The sequence below is a fragment of the Balaenoptera borealis genome, assembly GCF_965194805.1.
Source record: "Balaenoptera borealis genome assembly, chromosome: 5".
Lineage (NCBI taxonomy): Eukaryota > Metazoa > Chordata > Mammalia > Artiodactyla > Balaenopteridae > Balaenoptera > Balaenoptera borealis.
In genome coordinates this window covers 6092229-6114568 of record NC_138862.1, presented here as the reverse complement: position 1 = coordinate 6114568, position 22340 = coordinate 6092229, and the positions used below count along the sequence as shown (strand labels likewise).

The window sequence follows — 22340 nt, the reverse complement described above, 5'->3', positions numbered from 1 at the left end:
GAAGTCCGAGCCTCAGCTCCCAGCCCCGCCCGCCCCGGCGGGGGAGCAGACAAGCCTCTCGGGCTGCTGAGTGCTGCTCGTCGCCGAGCCTCTGTGTGGGAATCTCTCCGCTTTGGCCTCCGCACCCCTGTGGCTGCGCTCTCCTCCGTGGCTCCGAAGCTTCCCCCCTCTGCCACCCGCAGTCTCTGCCCGCGAAGGGGCTTCCTAGTGCGTGGAAATCTTTCCTCCTTCACAGCTCCCTCCCACTGGTGCAGGTGCTGTCCCTATTCTTTTGTCTCTGTTATTTCTTTTTTCTATTGCCCTACCCAAGTACAGGGGGAGTTTCTTGCCTTTTTGGAGGTCGGACGTTTTCTGCCAGCGTTCAGTGGGTGTTCTGCAGGAGCAGTTCCACGTGTAGATGTATTTCTACTGTATCTGTGGGAAGGAAGGTGATCTCCGCGTCTTACTCTTCCGCCATCTTCTCTTCCATACAGTTTTTTTTTTAAATTAATTAATTAATTAATTTATTTATGGCTGTGTTGGGTCTTCGTTTCTGTGCGAGGGCTTTCTCTAGTTGCGGCAAGTGGGGGTCACTCTTCATCGCGGTGCGCGGGCCTCTTTTTATCACGGCCTCTCTTGTTGCGGAGCACAGACTCCAGACGTGCAGGCTCAGTAGTTGTGGCTCACGGGCTTAGTTGCTCCGCGGCATGTGGGATCTTCCCAGACCAGGGCTCGAACCCGTGTCCCCTGCATTGGCAGGCAGATTCTCAATCACTGCGCCACCAGGGAAGCCCCTTCCATACAGTTTTGATTTTGTAGTTTTGTAGTATACTTTGAAACTAGGGAGCATAATACTTCCAGTTTTGTCTTTCCTTCTTAAGATTATTTTGGCTACTTGGGGTGTTTTGTGACAGCAAACAATTTAATAGATATGTATAGATATATGTATACACACACAAGAATAAGAATATATTAGATAGATATTAATAGAATGTATTCTTCTATTACACTTATTAAACAATTTCCAAATCTATTATGTTCTTGGTCACAAAGGAAACTTTCATAAATTTCAAAAAGGGATGATTTTACAAGATACATTTTTATCCCAAGTATAGAATTACAATCTGGAAGAGAAATATCATAAAAACTTAAGAAATAAATATATGCCATTTCAAATAACTCCATATCCAAGGGAAAACAAAACTGATATTACAAGTCATCAAATAATAAGCAAAAGATATTATTTCATACACAAACCCCAATATACAGCCAAATCTCTATACAGAGGAAAATTGTTAACTTTAAATATTCCTATAATTAAAGCAGAAAGGTAAAAACTTAGTAAAATAAATATTCAACTTATAAAATTAGGAAAATAGAAAAAAAAGAGTAGGCAGTGAATCAATAAAAAGAAAAACCAAGATTAATTTAATACAAAAGAGAAAGTGTGTGTCTGTGTGCCTCTGTGTGTGCATATATGAATACAATTTATATATAATTTGAATATATATAATTTGAATACATTTATATGTAATTTGACTATATATAATTTGAACAGACAAATGAAATAGATGAAATCCCTGACCAGTTGATATATTACTTGGAAAACTTTCAGTTATATACCTAGATCAATTTCTGTTATGAATTCAGATGGGAAGTTTAAATAATACATTAGCAAACTGTATCCAGCAATGAATTAAAGGTAATACACCAAATTAGAGCAGAATTTTTTCTATCAAAGTAGTTCATTACATGAACTTACTGATGGAGAAAAGCTGTAAGATTGTGTCCATAAATACCAAGAAGATATTTGATATAATTCATCAGACATTCCTAGTTAAAATAAACACGGATTAAAATATAAGTAGAAGGAAACTGAGTAAATATGATAAAAACCAATTATCAAAAGAAAACTATATCCTAATGAACCATGAAATACTGAAGCATTTCTATTAAAATCAGAAGAAAGATAGGCATGCCTGTCATCACCATATTATTAGACATTGTTTTAGAAGCTGTAGTTAATACAAAAAAGTAAGAAAATGAAATATCTCATATATATGTAGCATATATGAAATATAAAAATTATCTTTATTTGTTTATGATGTAATTGTATGCCTAGAAATCTCAACAAACTCCAATAAAATCCATTAGAATTAGTATTATAGTTTATTAAGTTTCTGGATTAAAAAATGCAAAAATTAGTAGCTTTTATTTATATCAATTATAATGGATAGGAAGTTAAAATGTAAAAAACATATCTCACTCACAATGGTGATAAAAATCTCTAAAATGTTTAGGAATAAATTTATCTGAAAGACACCAACAAATACTAAAGTAATGGAGAGACCTATGATACCTTGAGTAGGATGACTTAACAATAAGAAGTGATAATTCTAAACTAATAAATACATTTAGTGCTATTTCAATGAAAAGCCTATTTAATATTTTTGACACTAGGAAAAATGATCTTAAAATGAATTGGAATAATACATGCCTGAGAAGAGCCAAGAAAATTTTGAAAAAGGAGACTTTGTGTAGCAAAGTCTTGCCTTTCTGAATATTGAAATTTATGTTAAAAACTACAGTGATAAAAGCTGTATATTGGCATGGGAACTGATCATACATCCATGGATATGTTTATATATTTATATATAGACTTGTGTGTTAACAGATCCAAATGTATACATAGAACTTTATAAACGACAAAAATAACATCTCAGTTCAAGGGAAAAATAATGGTATGGGCATAATTTGTCATCTATCTGGAAGAAAACAGAGCCCTACTTTATATCATATACAAAATTAGATTCCAGGTGGATTAAGTCTCTAGATGTTAATAATTAATACAAAATAATAGAAATACATATCAGAGAATAAAACTTAGATAAATTTGTGTGCATAAAGGGTGACAAAACAAAACAAAAAAACCCAACAAAATTTGTAAAATGTTATAGACTGGAAAAAAAACCTCGTAACCTAACAAAGGGCTAATATTTCTGTTGTATAAAGAACCTCTAAAAATTGATAATAAAACACAAACAACTCGTAAAAATGGGCAAAACATATGAAGGCATTTATCTGAATAACAAATGTAAGTGGCTAAAACTCGTGAAAAATATGCCTTTCCTTTCCAGTAATGAGGAAAATGTAAATTAAAACAAAAATGAAATTCCATTTTCTCCCAACGGGTTGGCAAAGATTAAAAAGAGCAATCATCTTCATTGCTCATGGAGATAAAGGAAAAGGGGCCAGGCACATATTACGATGGGAATGTAAATTGCTACAATTTCTTTTTTTAGAAAGAAATCTAATCCTCCCCACCATTTTATTCATTTTAATATAGCGTTATTTGTACAGGTACAAACGTGTGAACTTTCTGAAAAACCATCAACTGGGAAATATTTGAATAAGTTGTTATATATTTAATATTAAGCAGATGTTAATAACAATGAGTTACAACCATATGAATTAATCTGGACAAATGTCCACGATGTACTAAGCTAAAAAATCAAATTGTGCATAGTATGTTCCCATATCTGTTTAAAAAAAAAACACAAAAATGAAACAAAAATAGCCTCTATGTATGTATTAAGGTAGAGTGATACCTTTATATGTACCTATAAAATTTTTAATATTGAGGTACATATAAAATTTTTAATATTGAGTATCATAGAAGCTTGGGACTGGAAATTGTGTATATGGCTTAATTTTTTCCCATGAGCTTGAAGTGCCTTTGTAATAAAAATCACCGACTCCTACCCCCACCCCATTTTTACTAAGATATAATTGAAATGTAACATTGTATGAGTTTAAGGGGTACAACCTAATGATGTAATATATGTAGGTGGTGTGAAATGATCACCACAATAAGTTAACATCCATCACCTCACATAGTTACAATTTTTTTCCTTCTGATGAGAAAAATAACCTAATATTTTAAGAGACTGGGAACCGCTGGTTAAGTCAAGAGAACATAAAGTAGAAGGTGTATCCTAGCCCTGCCCCTAACTTGCAATGTGACATTTTTTGCCTTTATTTCCTTGCCTCTAAGGTGTGAGTGGTGGTGACTGTCCTATGGAATTAGGTTACAGTGTCGTAGTGAAGATAAAACGAGGGATGAAGACAAACATAATTTGGATAGTTAAATGGTATTGAAATGCAAGCTATTTATCCTCAAGAAAATTCTCAGACATTCTCAATTTCTATGATGCAGGTGACAAAATCTCCCGAGGAAGCATCTTCCCTTCCCAATGGTGATGTGACAGGAGAAGCACAGAGCACCACAGAGGTAAGAGCTGGTATCTTGAACCATCTCCTGGAGACCCATTTACTCAGAATGTCTACTAGGTTCTAATCTTTTCATATCTGTTTGTCTATCTGTCTACCTCACCTATCTATCTATATCTACCTATCTATCTATCTATCTATCTATCTATCTATCTATCTATCTATCATCTATCTTTCTATCTTTTTTAATCTCTAAAATTATAAAACCTCTTTCCACACAAGCAATAGAAAATAAATACTCCCTAAATGTGGAATCCTTTGGACTTCTCTTCACAAGCCTTAAATGGGTGAATTAACTCCTATTAGGGTCTTTATTACTCTACCATGCACATGAGTCAGGTCTATGGACTTACACCGACAGATCCAATCAGCAATGTCGAGGGTTGGTGATCCCATACTCTAGGGGTTAAGTGACTAATACACAGACGTCCACGTTTGCTTTGTTTATGTATTGTGTATCTAAATAAGGAAACAACAGCACGTGTGGTCTGGTGTTGCCTTAGAAGCTTGTCCAAGGTTAGTGATACCATGGGTTTCCTTTATGACCAGGGAACAGAGAAGGCTGAAGAAAGTAGACAGCAAGAGGCACAGAAAGAGGGCAGTGAAGATGCGGGCGAGCTCACCGGATCCCCAGAGAAGAATGTGAGTGTTTGCTTTTTTCACTGTAGTTTCATTGGATTCAGTTCTGTTCAACAAGCATTTATTTAGCTCTGCCAGGTGCCAGGAATCTTTCTGGGCACACGAGAGTGGGCGTGAAAGTCAGGAACTGAGGGTTTAGCCAGGAGGCAGCAGGTAATTTTCACTTAATGTGTTAACTGCTGTGTTCAAGGTGGGTAGAGGGCTGAAAGGAAGCCAGAGGAAGGACCCTGAACCCAGGCCTGGAGTGACAGGCTATGCAAGGCTTTAATGATTTGTCATTGTGTTGTTACGTTTAGGTTGGGTTCATGTTCTTTCTAAAGCAAAGGACCTTATGCCTTGGTCATGCGTAGTGATGGACTCCTATCACACTTGTCGACTTAAAAAAAATGTACAACGTGAGCGTTGTGAGTTAAGTTTTATTTGGGGCAGAATGAGGACAGCATCTCAGATAGCTCTGAGAAGCTGCTCCGAAGAGGTAGGGGGAAACGTCAGTACATATGTGACTTTGGTAAAGGGGAGTCCATGCAATCAAGAGCATATTTTTTTGCATAAGGTTGCTGCTAGTCTCATGAAGGTTACTGTTAGTCACGAGGAGCAGACGTCACCATGAAGGATTTTAGTGCTTTTCTAGATATGACGAGATGCAAGAATTGGGCTCATAAAATCTTCTCCTGAAAGCATCTAATTATCTGAAGACCTGTTCTGCGAGTTTTTCCCAGAGCACAGAGTGCCTCATTCCTGACCTCCACCCCGAACTCCTTTCAAGGGGTGTTGAAGGTCAGCAGCTGCAGCAGCTCCTGATTTAATCCTTGCAGAGGCAGATGGCAAGTGCCAGTTTGTAGCTGGCGTACTCCAAGAGGATTTGTGGGAAGCCAATGGGAGCTGAGGATCATAGGGTCCCTGGGGGAGGGAAACTGACACCAATGCAAAGCCAATCAGGGGACTCTCAGGGCCCCGCTGATGCAAGACCTGTGAGCTAATTCTAAAGCGTTCCAATGCAGGGCCCGCAGGGTAAAGGGCCGAGGGTGGTTCTGGAAGCACCAAGCTAAGATAATGGTGGATCAGATGGGCTACTTATTCAAGGGATTCTGAAAATGTGGTTGGGAAGCCAGGCAAAGGGGAAACCCTGGAGCCACCAGGGAGCCCGAATGGGCTGAGCCTCCTCTTGGGAGAATTTCAGTGGGCTTCTGCCTTGGGCCAATTGTAGCAAAGACTATTTACCAAACCTTGATGGTTTGCAATTGTACCTATTTATTGATTCCAGGAGAGATGTGGACAGCTTTTAAGATCACTGGATTCTTGTTCCCAGCAGATGGAATTTGAGTAGGAAAGGGGCCAAGACTGACAACCACGTTGTGGAAAATGGGGGTGGCATCAGTTTGTCTTTATCACAAGGAATTTAAATTTGGGAGGAACCAAGGCAGTAAATTCCCTTATGTTTGAATACTGCTATTTCAAAATGTTGATGATTTAAGACCCTTTGACGTTTCTGTTTTGAAGAAAGATGAAATCTTCAGTCTTGATCTAGAAGTTAGATGGGGTTTCATGGCAGCCTGTATAATTCAGAAATAATCAATTTAAGGTGAAATAGAGTGACAATTTAATTATCCTGTAATTTATAAAAATCTTTAAAAACGTTTTATAATTTGAACTTTCCATGAATTGCCTAATGCACTGGTACAGCATTATTGATTTACACGTTGAAATTCAGTTTGCTCCTTTTAAGACAGAGAGACAAAGGTAAAAACATTACACCCCAATCCCTTTCTCCCATGAGACCAAGAGGAAGACAGCATTTTAAAAATCAGACCCTGACTTCTACAGCAAGGGCAGGGCTGGCTTCAGCTTCTCAGCCGCTGGGCTGGTTAGTTCAATGAAGTGATAAGCCATCCAGCTTGGGGATTCTCTTTGCTAATATTTTTAAAAATTGTGAGCCCTTTACAAAGTAAATTATAGTCTTGTGAATCCTAATAGGAATTAAAAACATCGCTGTGTTATTTTTGCTTGGGCTGCGATGAAGAAATGACTACATAGAAGACTTTTATTTTAGGTGAATATAGTGTGAACATTAATGATCAACTCTTTAATAATATTTCTTCTACATAAAGAGAGATTTTGACTTTTTCCCATTTGACAAGTGATACATGCTCTTTGACTTGCTGTAATTCAGTTAAATAAGGAAAAAACTATGATTGGTCAGTGAACATTAAAAATGACATAACATGATTAGCTTTGGGATTGAATATATAGGAAACTCGATTGAAATTTAAAAAAGAGACAAAAACGATCTGATATTTGGGATGCTTGCATTTTGTGCTTCAAATACCTTCTGTCTGTTTTTCTGGTTTTTGGATTGTTTTTCAAGGTTAAGATGGGAAGGCGTCTTGGCTATTTGACATCACATCTTTCCCGGCTGTGCACCCAGGCTTACATGGGCTTATTTGTGATGAACAGAAAGGCCAATTAGATCATGTGTTTTAGCTCTTTAACACGAGTTTTTATTTTATTTTATTTTTAAAATTTTATTGAAGTATAGTTGATTTACAATGTTGTGTTTAACTTCTGCTGTATAGCACAGTGATTCAGTTATACCTGTTATATAGATATCGTTTTTCATATTCTTTTCCATTATGGTTTATCACAGGATATTGAACATAGCTTCCTGTGCTGTACAGTAGCACCTTCTTGTTCATCCATTCTCTATATAATAGTTGGCATCTGCTAACCCCACACTCCCAATCCTTCCCTCCTCCACCATCCCTTCCCTTTGGCAACCACAAGTCTGTTCTCTATATTTGTGAGTCTGTTTTTGATTGTAGATAAGTTCATTTGTGTTGTATTTTAAATTCCACGTATAAGTGATATCATATGGTATTTGTCTTTCTCTTTCTGACTTACTTCCCTTAGTATGATAGTCCCTAGGTCCATCCATGTTGCTGCAAATGGCATTATTTCATTCTTCTTTATGGCCAAGTGGTATTCCATTGTATATATGTACCACATCTTCTTTATCCATTCATCTGTCGATGGACATTTAGGTTGTTTCCATGTGTTGGCTATTGTACTAGGTTGGCCAAAAGGTTCATTTGGGTTTTTCCCTAAGATGTTATGGAAAAAAGCCGAACAAACTTTCTGGCCAACCCAATAAATTGTTAATGCGAATTTTTAAAGTACCAGTCACATCCAGTAGACTCTTCTCAGATAAATCCAAGGCATTTAGATAAAATCTCTGGCTCTGTTGAAACCATCTTGGGGACATCTCATGGATTTGTACCTTTTGCTCCTCCAGCCCATTGTATCTAAACCGCAACTCCCTGTGCTTCCTTCTCTAACCAACATTCAGTGAGGGATATAAATAACATAATCTTTGTGGCTCCAGATTTGGTTCATAACACTTCTGGCCATGGACCGTCAGCTTCACTAATTTCTCTAGACACCATAATATCTGCTTTATGCCCCCACCTCCTGGCTGGCAAGAGATTCAATCTGGGCGAAGCGTTTCAGAGACTCACTCCTCTTTGGGGACTTAGAGTCATCATGGGGTCTTCAGTGGTGACTGGAGGGAAGAAGGCCCTGGTTCTTTGTGGTGGTGACTTTGTGACATGGGTTTCCTGCTGCCTCTTGGCAGCTGTTGACGCTGGTCCCTCAGCTTGGTTCAGGCCCTCTGCCCTGGCTGGACGTGGCCATGCCTCTCACAGTGACCAGTCGCATGCTTCCTCATACATCGTGCCCAGGTGCTACCCAGATGCCCCAGTGGTCCCTGGTTCAGCGTCTACATCAAGCAGGGCCTGGGTAGCGCCACCTGGAACACCCACCTCCTTCTGCCCCCTTCTCTCTTCAATCTGGCTGCTTCATCTCCTCAGCTCCAAGCCCTAAGCTCCAAGCTCGTTTTTCCAGGGATTATCTAGCTTCCTCGCCTCTTTCAGCACAGGATTTTGATAAGCAAGGCTTATAACTTCTTCCCTAGAGGCGGAGAACCAGAACAAGTATGAGGCTGTCTTCTTGGAGTGTGGGGAATGACAGTAACTCTATTCCCTCCCTCTAATTTTGGGTAGTAGGGAGAACAAAATGAGAATTCTTATCCTGGTATATACAGTCATACTATTCATGACAAGGAATACAAAGGTATTTTAACCTCTTATTCTGAAATGATTACAGAGTATGAAATGATTACATAGTACAGAGTCCTGTGTGCCCTTTGCCTGGCTTCCGCTAATGATGACATCTCAGATGGCTGCAGTAGGAGATGGAAACCAGGAGTATGACATTGGTGCATCTCTGTTAAGTAGACTTGCAGACCTTATTCAGGGTTGGCCATTTTTTTCAAACCTTTCATTTGTATGTTAAAAGTCATTCCTCTGTGTGTTAAGAACCATTTTCAAGTGTGCAGTGGTAACAGCTCCCCCCAGTGGCTGGCGGTGTTAAAATGAGTGACAGACCAGCTAAGTGAGTGTCTGAGTTGTGTTCATCTGATCTCAACTATTGCACATGCTTACTCAGTACACACTTGCAAATGTTCAAAGGATGCCATTTTAATGGGGAAAATATTTACCGAAGAATATCACATTGATTTGAAAAAAAGAGATGAGGACAGAAACTGTTATCTCCTTTAGCGAGATGGACTTCCCCTGACCACCAACCCAAGCCTCTGGGGTTCTTACACACAAGATGCAGAGGTGTATATTTCCTACTTGCTGCCAGGTTGGGGCAGCGTTTGGGAGGCAAGATGGTGCATATTGAAAATATCGCTCATTCCTGCCTCAGAAGATGTCACCTGTAGCTTCAGTCTCCCTGTAGAGAGGGGACTTCATGGTGCCCTTCCCTGATGAGCCAGGGAGGGATGAGGGGATAAGGAGGAGAGGGGAGGCTTGTGGACAGTAGCAGAGGAGTAAAGGAAGAAAGCAGGTCACCTCAGGTTCTGGGCACACTGAGAAGGGGACTACAGACTGGGGGTGTCATGAGAACATTATGAAACCCTGGAAATGGAGAAGACGCAGCTTGTTCATCTTGGTGTTTGGTTTCCATCGAGGTCAAAGTATTTTACATGGTATTCTTTGCTAACTCAGTGGTCCTCTCCAAAATCTTCTAAGACCTTGGCTTGACTGACTACATGATTATGGTCTATAAATCTTCCCCACTTTGCTTCCTCCGAAATCTGTCTTGAGGATAGTTGCTCAACCAAGGGGTGGGCATTGGTTTAGGTCCTCCACAAGCTCGTGAGTCTAAGGCTGCGTCCCTGTATTGTCTGCAGATGGAGAGAACCCTGCTCTTGCCCCTGACCTTCAGCCTCTCTGAGGCTGGCTGCCCTCCTCAGGTCCCTCTGGACTGGCCCCCGCCCTCCTTCCACACCAGCCACTTGTCCTAACCAGCCACTGCCTGACACTCACCGTGGCTGACACCTGTCCTTAGTCCTGGCCACGTGCCACATCAGCAGCCTGCCTCCCTGGCCAAGTTCCCAACAGAAATAGCTGTTGGTGAGGTTCTAAGACTTTGAAGGCTTCCTCTGATTAGCTTTCTTAGAAGAACAACAAGGTAAAATGATTTTAAGTTGTAACTTCGTCAAGTGAATGATTCATACCCTATCCTAAGATCCTGCAAAATCTCAACTTAATTGACCATGTGATTATAATTATCTTAAAAATAACCTTTTGCCAATACAATTATTTGCCAACCATAAAAATCAATCCAAGCATTGTATATAGATGAGTTTTAAGGATCTACCTAATTCTGACACTTTATAATTCTGTGAGCTAAGGATGGATGTTTAAGTTTTTATTTAACTAATATATCACACCTCCTCCTAAGAAAAATTTGAGGCATGAGTGGCATACATAAATACCTTCATTCAACATTTTATTGACAGACTGAACGCTGCCATATGCCGGGCAGTCCAGGGACTGAAAATGAGCTTCTATTCTGGTGGAGCTGGTGATGGTCATAGCCAAGGTTCTTCAAAGCTTACCTGACCTTTTGAGGCTAAGTATTTCTATAAATTCTCTGAGCAGTTACTTTCTCTATTTAATGTCTCTTTCAAGAAATTAAGGTCAATTCAGATATTGATAAAGCCCTAGGTCCCTCGGTAATTGCTGCTAGCTAACCTGTAAAAGTTGAGATTAGCACTTATTCCTGTAAGAACCCCTACTGCCCTCCAGCCTAGGTCTAAGGATAATCCCATTTTTAATAGTGTGTTTTTTGTTAATTCATTTGTTTCAGATGTACACAATTAATAAAAATAATTGGATTTAGAAAAATGTAAAACTCTACATAGCTAACAATTCTGTGTTGCATATAGTGAATTTTAATTTGATCTCATGTGGATAAGAAGAAAATGAATGTTCTTTGAGATCTAAAGAGTAAATAGGAGACTTTATAGGTTCATTTATCTAGTCACTTAACACATTTATTGAGCTTATACCTTGGTTCCAGACAGTGGCTGGGTCCTGGAGATCCAGAAATGAATAAAGACACAAGTTGTGCCCCAAGGAGTACACAGACTATTTAGGGAGACAGATAAATAAATGATGATTATGGTAGCAAATAAGGGAGTCCCTTAACTCAGGCTTATGGGTCAGGAAAGTCTTCCTTGAAAAGATCATTTTAAGCAGTGTCCTGGAAGGTGCCGCTGATGTGAGAAATGTGACTGTTAGCTGAAATAAAGAATCATGAGGCTAGAGAGGTGAGCAGGGGCCAGATCATGGTGGCCTTTCAACTGTTCTAAGGATTATGGATTTATCTTGAAAAGATGGAAAGTTTTCAACACGAGGGCAGCATGGTAAGGTGGGTTGTCTTTTAGAGTGGCATCTCTGGCTACTGTGTGGAGAACAGGTTGGAGATAAGGAAGACTAGAGGTGATGTAACCCCGGTGAGAGAAGATGGTGGTCCTGGCAAAGGAAGGACAAGGCATGGGCAGAATGAGACAATATTAAAGAGGTGCAATCAACACATCGCTGAGAAACCAACACCTGGAATTTGCAACAAGTGCAGGGCTCTCTTTTCCTGGACTTTATTTTAGCTTTAAAACTTGCTGTGTTGCCAGAATTAATTTGGAGATTCCCAGTGCTGGAGAACCTCTTGGGCTGACTCAATCTTGGCTGGCTGGATCAGGTTTTCACATTTTGAATTTTCTTTGCCAGTCTCAGAAATCTGAGAGTATTGCTCTGGAGCTGGCCAAAAATGTGAGGCTGGGCCAGAGCAGGTGGCAGTGTGCTGGGTCCTCCACCACCTGCCTTCCATGAGAATCTTGAGAGGCATCATGGAAGAGTAGGAAAGAGACTAAATTAGGAACAAGGAATCTTGAAGTGAGTCCTGGTCATGTTGCTTACTTGTGCTCTGATTCTCGGCACATTACTTAACTCTGTGGTCTTGGTGTCCTCATCTGTCCATAGAAGGGACTGGGTAAGAGGATGTAAGCAAATATGAGATTGCTTTCAACTTCCTGAGTCCAAAATTCCATGAGCTCAGGGATGGGAAGGTTCTTATTTCTTTGCAATTTTAGGAGATATCGCCTGGTTCTCCCACTTTGATCTGGGGGAAATAGAAATTCCAGTGGGTTGGCAGTGTGGAGACCTGTTTGAGCCCAGGACGGCCTCACCCTTTCTTACCTTAAAGTTTCTTTCTTTAACCAGAAATCAGTGTTTAAATATTACATGGTTCAGAAATGTTATCATTTTGTTCTGATGCTGAAAAAGCTTTTGATCTGTTTTTATTAATTGGTTCAGAACTGAAGTAAAGGCATGCTTATAAGGACATAGAAGCCAAAAAGCCATAATTTTGTTCAAATTTTCGAATTGCTTACGTATATGGTTTGAAATTTCCCTGATAGCTCTATAGGTCTGCAATATGCTTTAGATATAGATACAGAATCACACATATAATTAAGCAGTATTACTAATTAGTTATATTTTCTCAGGAGTAAGAGTGATGAAAATATGTCTTTAATTTCATAATATTCCAAGGGCTTGAAATCTAATGGATGAAATAAGTAGGCATTGCTCAGTTATCATATCTTTGCTATTGATATGTTTTCTCAATAAATAGATGTCTTTCATTTTGATAAACGTGCATTTTATTATAGTTTGCTTAATTTTCATTTATTTTTTAAATTAAAAAATTTTTATGTGTTTTAATTTTTTTATTTTCATACAATTTTTAAAGGTTACTTTTAACTTACAGTTATTATAAAATATTGGCTATACAGTTTGCTTAATTTTTAGATTCAACTTAAAAACTTATGCGAATTTATATTTTTCTTTCATTTCTGTTTATGGACTTAAGGAAGAAGAGGGAGAGACAGCAACAGAAGAGGTACAGTAGCATATTTCACAGTCGTGTTGTACTTAACAAAAGCATCTTTTAGGTGAGAGAGTTGCAGCTTTAGCCACATTCTCCTTGTTCTTCATGATACAGAGAAGCGGATGCAACCCACACTCCCAGAAAGTCCTCCTTTAGCCTGCCAAGAAGAGAAATAAAATAAGATGGAGATACATTTATCAAAGGGAGATTGATGGGGAAACAGGGTGTGGCTTTGGACTCTTTTCTGAGCCTCCTGTGGTGAAGGTGTCGTCAGTGAAGTCAGGCCAGGCTGGACCAAGTCCTTCAGTGGAGATTTCTTCTCTATTTTTTCTTCCCACCCCATTGAGTAACACACACTTTATGCAGCTTGCATGGTGCTTACTGGTGTTGTTTGATTGCCTGCTATTCACTTTGTTGGTGAGGGAGGGATTCTCTCCCTCTGTTTACAGGAATGGCACAACACCTGCCACTGGACAGGTGAGATGGACAGTGGTTTATTAGTCACACGTTCTCCAAGCCCAAGGGATGAGGCTATCCACACATGCAGGGCCCCACAGGGGGGGTCACTTGGGACCAGAGTGAACAATTGGGGGCAGTGGGAGGCAGGCTTTGTAGTATCAACAGGGTGGGGTGTCCCCTGGTCCACGTGGAGGATGTGATTGGCCTGTTTGCATAATTCTGGGGGATAAGCAGGCACTGTGTCTGGTCCCTTGATAAGGAGGGCTGCTCAGGTGGGAGACCCAATCTGTGGGAGCAGAAGGGGAGGTGAACCAGTGGTCAGGCCATTTTAAGTCTTCCCGATTTTACCAGATGTTAAGGCAGCAGATAATACTGAGTCTTAATTTTAGGTCTTGCACCACAGGTGTGTACCTTAGACACCATGAGGTTTAAACATGCAGCTCATCGCTTAGCATCTGGAAGATATTTGACATTAGGTAACCACATGGTTCCAGGATTTCTAGTGGGGATCTACCCAGGGGGAGCATTATTATTTGTATGTGTGTGGGGGTCTTTTTTTTTTTTTTGGAGTAGAGTTGATTTACAATGTTGTATTAGTTTTAGATGTACAACAAAGTGATATATATATATATATATATTCTCTATATATCCATATATATTCTATACATAGAATACATATGTCCATATATATATTCTATATATTGTATACATAGAATATATATATCCATGTATATTCTATATATTGTATATATAGAATATATATATCCATATATATTCTATATATTGTATATATAGAATATATATCATATATATTCTATATATTCTACACAGAGAATATATATATTGTACATATTCTATATATAGAATATATATTCTACGTGTAGAATATATATCCATATATATCCTATATATTCTGTATGTAGAATATATATATATGCATATATATATTCTATGTATTCCAGACATAGAATATATATCCATATATTCTATATATTCTATACCTAGAATATATATATATTCTAAATATTCTATAAATAGAATATATATATATTCTAGGTATAGAATATATATATCCATATCTGTATTCTATATATTCTATATATATAGAAAAAAATCCATACCTATATTCTATATATTCTATATATTCTATATATTCTATATATTCTATATATAGAATATATATATCCATATCTATATTCAATATATTCTATATATAGAATATATATATTCTTTTTCAGATTCTTTTCCCGATTCTTTTCCCTTATAGGTTATTATAAACTATTGAGTATAGTTTCCTTGCTATACAGTAGGTCCTTGTTGGTTATCTGTTTTATACATAGTAGTGTGTATATGTCGATCCTGAGCTCCTAATTCATCCCTTCCCACAAGGGAGCACTGACGACTTGAGAAGAATTTTTTTTTTTAACCCTGTTTGGGAGCATTTGCCCTTTAATTTGCATTTAAAATCAGTTTCTTTAAATATTTTAGTTACAGATTCTGAATAGTGAAGACATAGGAGATGCTGCAGGCACTCAGTACTGGCTCCCACCCTGTCCCCCTACCCCAACCCGCAGGCCTTGCTTCTTCGCTCAAAATGCATATGGACACCCTGCACTAAATAAATGGCCCCCCGTGTCAAGTGTCAGCAGCCTCAGGACTGGATGCAGTTGGATACGAAGCGATGAAGCCCAGTAGCTTTCATGACAGGATGTGAGCATTTAACCATGCTCCGAAGAAATCCAATGATTGTGCCCAGACCCAAGGCAGTACCTCAGAGGTGACATTTGCCATTTCCCCACTGTGTGGGAGCCTCAAGTTGGCTTGCCTGTCGAATCTGCACTTTATTATCTGGATGTTGGGGAGTTTTAACTTTAACCCCTAACAGGGATGGCATCATGTCAATGTGTGGATGAATCTTTTCCGAGGATGTTAGTGGATTCTGGGGGCAGGTCCAAAGTGACATTCTCGGATTCTCCCTACTTCTATTCCATCCTCTCATGTTAGCCAAATCTCAGTGACCTTTATTGTAATCAAGACTTTTAAGAATATTGTTTTTGAACATTTTTGGGTTAATCATTTAAAAATGCTAATCAGAGGGCTAAATTAAAAATGAAAACTCAAGGACAGAGAGAATATTTACCAAAAGTCACGTGTATTGTCTAGGTATTTCAGTGGAAGGTCATCAACATTAAAGAAGGTCCCAAATGTCAAAAGAAACTCCTTCCCAAAACTTTTGTTGATTTTTGAAATTACAAAAAATTCATAATCTTTATAGAAAATTTAGAAAATACAGATAAAAACAGAAAATAAAAATATCTTATAACCCCGTTACCCAGAGAGAACCACTAGCTACATACTCACATACACATACACATATTTATCAAACTTTGATGAATACGCTTCTGTAATCTACTTTTGTTCATGTAATTAATCTATATATTTTTTGGGGGGATGGTAAATATAGATCTGCTTCATTATTTTTAATATTATTTTATCAAACTAATCCCTATTCTTAGACCTAATAGTTATTTTTAGCCTATTCCATACAGCGACTTTTCATTATCTATGTATCTTTCCAATAATAATTTCTTTAGTTTCTCTCTTACTAGACAAGCTTCCATTTTTTAAAATCCCATTTTTATATATAAAAATAAGACAAACGTATTATTAATTTGAAAGTAGTTTCAGATTATATATGTAGGTTGCTGATAACTTTGGCTTCAAGAAATTAGCTCGCTATAACAAATATAACCAGCTTATACATTTAAAACCTTCATCCCTTCTGACAAAATTCTATTTGCTGAGATTCTTTCTGTATTTTATTCTTCCAACTGCCTTCTGAATTTTTAAAGGCAACAAGATGAGAGCAATCTGTTAATATGAGTAAAGACTCTATGCTTAAGAGGAGTCATGAAACTTGTTAGAATTAATGTTTTGCCCTGCAGAACCATCCCAGATTGTGGGGTCTGTGTTTAGGAAGATGATGTCTTTGTGTGTGTGTGTGTGTGTGTGTGTTGTATGTGTGCAGTGTGTTTGTGTGTTGGGTGGGGTGTGTAGGAGGCCCTCAACTCTAGTCTGATGTTTTACACTCTTTTCCTCACTGTATCTGTTGACCCTTACACTTTTCAATAATAATGTAATTTTTATTACAATAAGACGGAAGAAATAACCGCGGAGGGTGCAGAAGGGGAAGCAGAGGAAGAGGAAGCTGAGAAAGGAGAAGAGGAGGGGCCAGGAGAAGAAGAAGAAGGAGAAGAAGAAGAAGGTTCTTAGGCCTTTTCATGCTTTATTCTTCCACTTGTCCAGGTAGCCACATCGCTCTGGGGTTGAAGGTTTGTTTATTACCGTCTGCCATGTAGACCACATTTCACTTGGTGATAGAAGTGGATTTCAATTCGATCTATTTGTCTGTCTTCCCGAGGCCCTGGGCTGCCCCTTCCTGGAGCCGCAGGGCTGGTGAACTCTACCGGACCCGTTTCTTGGGCGCTAGGGCGAGGAAGGCCTGTGGTTGGTATGATTTCTAGGAAAAAGCATAACTTTGAGGTGAGGAAGAGTTTGTTTTGTACTTGCTCCCTCCTCTTCTTCTTTATTTAAGTGAAAGCACAGGATGTGTTCTGTTATCAGCGTTCTATCACATGGACTCCTTTACTGACCAACATACTTACATATCCTTAGGAGAGTTTACAATCGATGTTCATAACAATGGCAAGAAATTACAACCTAAAAATACCACAAATCTGGCTGCTCATGAAAAAAGATATTGCTACTAGAGATTCAACGATAAGTGCTTGATATTACATTTATTCAATTATATTCATTGATTTGTATCAAAATATTCATTTATTCAATATTAGCCCAAACACTCATGTAGAAACACTTTGGAATATGGTGAAGTCACTTGAGGTAACTTTGACAAGTACACTTGCTGCCTTGTAATTTTTTTTTTTAACATCTTTATTGGAATATAATTGCTTTACAATGGTGTGTTAGTTTCTGCTTTATAACAAAGTGAATCAGCTATACATATACGTATATCCCCATATCTCCTCCCTCTTGCATCTCCCTCCCACCCTCCCTGTGCCACCCCTCTAGGTGGTCACAAAGCACCGAGCTGATCTCCCTGTGCTATGCATCTGCTTCCCACTAGCTACCTATTTTACATCTGGTAGTGTATATATGTCCATGCCACTCTCTCACTTCGTCCCAGCTTACCCTTCCCCCTCCCCGTGTCCTCAAGTCCATTCTCTACATCTGTGTCTTTATTTCTGTCCTGCCCCTAGGTTCTTCATAACCTTTTTTTTTTTTAGATTCCATATATATGTATTAGCATATGGTATTTGTTTTTCTGTTTCTGACTTACTTCACTCTGTATGACAGACTCTAGGTCCATCCACCTCACTACAAATAACTCAATTTTGTTTCTTTTTATCGCTGAGTAATATTCCATTGTATATATGTGCCACATCTTCTTCATCCATTCATGTGATGATGGACACTTAGGTTGCTTCCATGTCCTGGCTATTGTAAATAGAGCTGCAATGAACATTGTGGTACATGACTCTTTTTGAATTAGGGTTTTCTCAGGGTATATGCCCAGTAGTGGGCTTGCTGGGTCGTATGATAGTTCTATTTTTAGTTTTTTAAGGAACCTCCATACTGTTCTCCATAGTGCTGCCTTGTAATTTTAAACTTATACTGACGATGAAAAAGAATTATGTACTTCTTAATAGTCTGGTGAGTGCCACATAAATACATTAATAAGATAATGATAGTGGGCATTGAGATCACAGGGGAAATGCTCAAATATTGTGGGCCATACAGATAAGACGGTAGGTATGAAAACATCGAAAGATCATTAAGAGCTATAAAAATATCTGGTTTAACAGACAGTTAACAAATACCCATGTAAATGTTATGTTTTTATTGACATTATTTGACCTTGCAACCAAGGCAGCTGTTTATTCTCTAGGGCAGTGAGGCTTACAGTTTGCTCTGGTGCCATAAGTGTTCTTGTTAATTTAAATTAAAAAAATTTTAGTCTCCTTTCTGTCCATATTATGCCTCTGCTGAAACATGTAAGATAGATTTGGGGGCTGTTGATATCAGGGGAGCAGGAAGAAGAGGAGAATGAGGGAGTGAGCCCTGGACACACAGCGGGTCTTCAGTTAAGGTCTGCGGTCACTCTTGGAGCCTGTCTAGTGAAGGGTGGACAAAGGGTTCAACTGGATAAGGAAAAAGAAATCCCCAGTGCTTGTAAATATCGTCCAACAAACAGCTCTGCTCTATGTACCAAAGACCAATTTGAATATTATGAATCTCCCCTCTTAATTTACTTACACTTATACATAAAATACTACTATTAAAAAATGAATATATTTTTAGGAAATCTTGTAGCTGGTGGGAGTAACCATCACATTGTATTATCGAACCATGAAAGTTTCATCACTCCTTTATTCAAATTACAAAGCAAATCCAGCCCATCATTTGATGTTTTCCCAGGTGGTTTCTTTCAAGTTGTGGACACATAGACATCAATTTTAGGGCCAAATGATTGTCTTTTTGGAAGTGATCCCATTTCCTTTCTTTATTTTTTATTTTCTTCTAAATAAAAGAAAATAAAACATTACTATTGAGCAGTCTGTTGTCAGTCTGATTAGTGTCCCTAATCCCATTTCTAAGGAATGAATAGGGGCTCAGTTTTGGAAAAAAAGAAAAGTGGCGAGTTTACTTTTAGAAATTTTATCTGAAGAATGATGGGAAAGGAGAATATGCCAATGTTTATCATTATACCAACTCCCCCAACAGTAAAAGACTCATAAGTACTGTTTAAATTCATTTCCATTCACTCCGTTTGTAATGTTCTTTTAAAATTATTCAGTTTTAATGTACTTATAAAAAAATATTGAATGTGAAATGACACAGCTGAGAGGGAATCCTTCATGTAGCCAGATGGCTTTATAGGCTGATTATGGAAAAAAGAAAGGCAAATATCACTGTGGCCAGCCCATTTTGACTGTTTCTCTGATGGCTTCTAGTTTGGAATTACTATATTGTCATGAGGTCAAAATGCCTGACAGTGAAGGAAGGAATCAGACAGCTTCCTAAATCCCACTCCCGACCCCCGGAGAGATCCAATGTCCTTCTTGAAAATGCAACATGGCAGTGCAGTCATGCATTTCACTGGGCAGACCATTCAGTGTCTAAAGACAAACCCATCTCATGGCTCATGGATCTGCCAGGCATTTTATTGGAAAAGATGGTTCTAGGACTGTGGCAATGAATGGAACTATGAAACATTTCTCATTTCCTGTGTTTGAAATTGATGCTAAATTGATGCCCCAGGAGAAGCAGTGTATAGTCTGAGACTGAGTTCTGTCTCCTAACAGGCTGATGCTTAATACTGACCTCTAGTCTAGCTGTGGACCATTTCAATGTCCTCCCCCAGGACTAAGCTGTAAATTCAGCCTCTCCATTTTCCATGAAAACGCAGCGGGGAAACTATAATTGAAGATGTCAACTTCCTTCTTTTTTTTTTAATGTTGAAATCCAATAAATCCAATTTATTTCCAAAGGCTGTTATGTCTTTATTTTTACATTCTTACATTTTCTTGCCTTAAGCAATGGTATTTTATGACTATTTAATTTCAAAATTATAAGAGAAACGGCCCACAGACATTCCTACCAGTATTAGGAGACAATGTCTACGTCCCTTTTACGATAATATCTGCTTAGTATTTACTTAACACTTCCCTTTTAATCATTCTCAATTCCTTCTGCATTTAAAAAGTTTTAAATTTTTTATCAATTTTTATTGGAGTATAGTTGCTTTACAATGTTGTGTTAGTTTCTGCTGTACAGCAAAGTGAATCAGCTATACGTATACATATATCCCCTCTTTTTTGGATTTCCTTCCCATGTAGGTCACCACAGATCATTGAGTAGGGTTCCCTGTGCTATACCGTAGGTTCTCATTAGTTATCTATTTTATACATAGTAGTGTATATATGTCAATTCCAGTCTCCCAATTAGTCCCAGCCCCCACTTCCCTCCTTGGTAACCATAAGTTTGTTCTCTACGTCTGTGGAAGATTTCAACTTCCTTCTATGTTTGATAGTTTAGCACAGAGAAAGGATATAAACATCATTTGGTTTTCCATGAGAAAAATTTAATTTCCTTTCTTTGCACTTGATGAGTAGTGGTTTCTAGAATAAAAAGCAATACTTCCCTTGATTGTATGTTGAAGAGTTCAGTTTTTGATAAACATTCTCTGTCTCTCTTTAACAGTCTTCTCCTTAATATTTCCCCTTTCTTTTAGGAAACCCAAGCCACGAAGCACCATTTCAACTCTCTTCCCACAAACCAAATTCAACAAAATGCTTTGGCCCGAAGCTAGCACACGTCTGTCAGTACATCCAGGGTTCACCGAGGAATTGTATGATCCGACACGGTTAGATCTCCGTGCATATACCTGCTTAATCATATCAACATGAAATCAAATGTGAAGACAACACATGCCTACCTTCATGGGCCTGACATTTGTGGCCTTTGCTTAATTTTTTTTTTTTTTGCTCTGCATGAATAGACCTTCTAATACCCTGAAAAAAAATTCAAAATATAGAACTTCTCTTTGTGATATGACAAAAGTATTTCTTTGTATGTGCCTTATGCTACTTTTCTCAGAATTAGCTTTGAAAATGAAGAGATTCATAGAGAATAATCATACTAATAAAGATGAATAGCAAATATCTTGTCCCAAGGAGGAGATTTCTTCATTTCTAGTCTCTCTGTGTACAACCTGAACTCAATCTGTCTCTTGCAGAGTCTGAATGCTCAGCAGAACTTTTCTGTCTCCATTGGGATGGATCCTTTTTGTTGCACTGATTATTTGGTCCATGATTTCAAATGTTATGTCTTGTTATGTCGTATTTTATATTATTCACACAGCTGCATACATTGTCTCCGAAGCCTTGTTTAAATGTCACTACCGTCCACATGTGTGGGGGTCATGATGCAGACAAATAAATTAGCCACCCCAGTGCCCTTTGCTCGTTTCTGCGCTGCAGGGAGTGGCTGCTTCTGCTTCTCTTGCGTTGGTTGATTTGCAGTCGTGGCTGCTACGTGCAAAGCCCGTGACTGTAATTTTGCCTCTTGACGCTGAGTGTCTGTTCAGCAAGAGCTGGTCCGGCCCCATGACTTGTTCACCAGGTAGGTCTGAAGCGATTCTCTGCTCACCTGCCCCATCTCAGTGTCTGATAGCTATGTTTTTCTTTATGGTAAGATGTTGCTGACATCTCTCCCCTATCTGCGTATGTGCCGCTCCGTGTATTTTTCTTGCAGCCGACGTTGCTTCTGTACTCTCAGAAGGGCCCTTCCCCGTGCTGTTTTCCTAATTAAGGACAATGATGGCCATCAGCTTGGAGTGGCCATAAACTTTTCCTCCTTCTGAATCTGCCTATTGATTTTGCAGCTAAGTCTGTTGGTGTCTTTGGGGAATGTAGTCTCTGGTGGCAGAAGTCGTGTGGCTCACAGGAACTCTGGCAAACAGCTCTTTTCTTGTTACCCTAGTAACAGAAAGAGGCATTTTGAAGAGAATGAAGATGATTTTATTCCAAATTGTTGAAGTAGACTACTTTGAAGACATTTCTCCCTAGTTAAAAATAAGGTGAGAGACTGCAGTGGGA

General features: G+C 38.5%; 1 long non-coding RNA gene across 2 annotated transcripts in view; it reads left to right on the top strand.

Annotated features, from left to right (window-relative positions):
* LOC309629631 overlaps positions 1–21404 on the top strand; it is a 63401-nt gene extending 41997 nt beyond the window's left edge. For both annotated transcript variants that reach the window (XR_014245148.1, XR_014245149.1), the window contains 5 exons: positions 4196–4270; positions 4819–4911; positions 13183–13212; positions 16816–16965; positions 20975–21404. This is a non-coding gene — a long non-coding RNA (uncharacterized lncRNA). The remainder of the gene's footprint in view (positions 1–4195; positions 4271–4818; positions 4912–13182; positions 13213–16815; positions 16966–20974) is intronic.
* Positions 21405–22340: the final 936 nt, after the last annotated feature.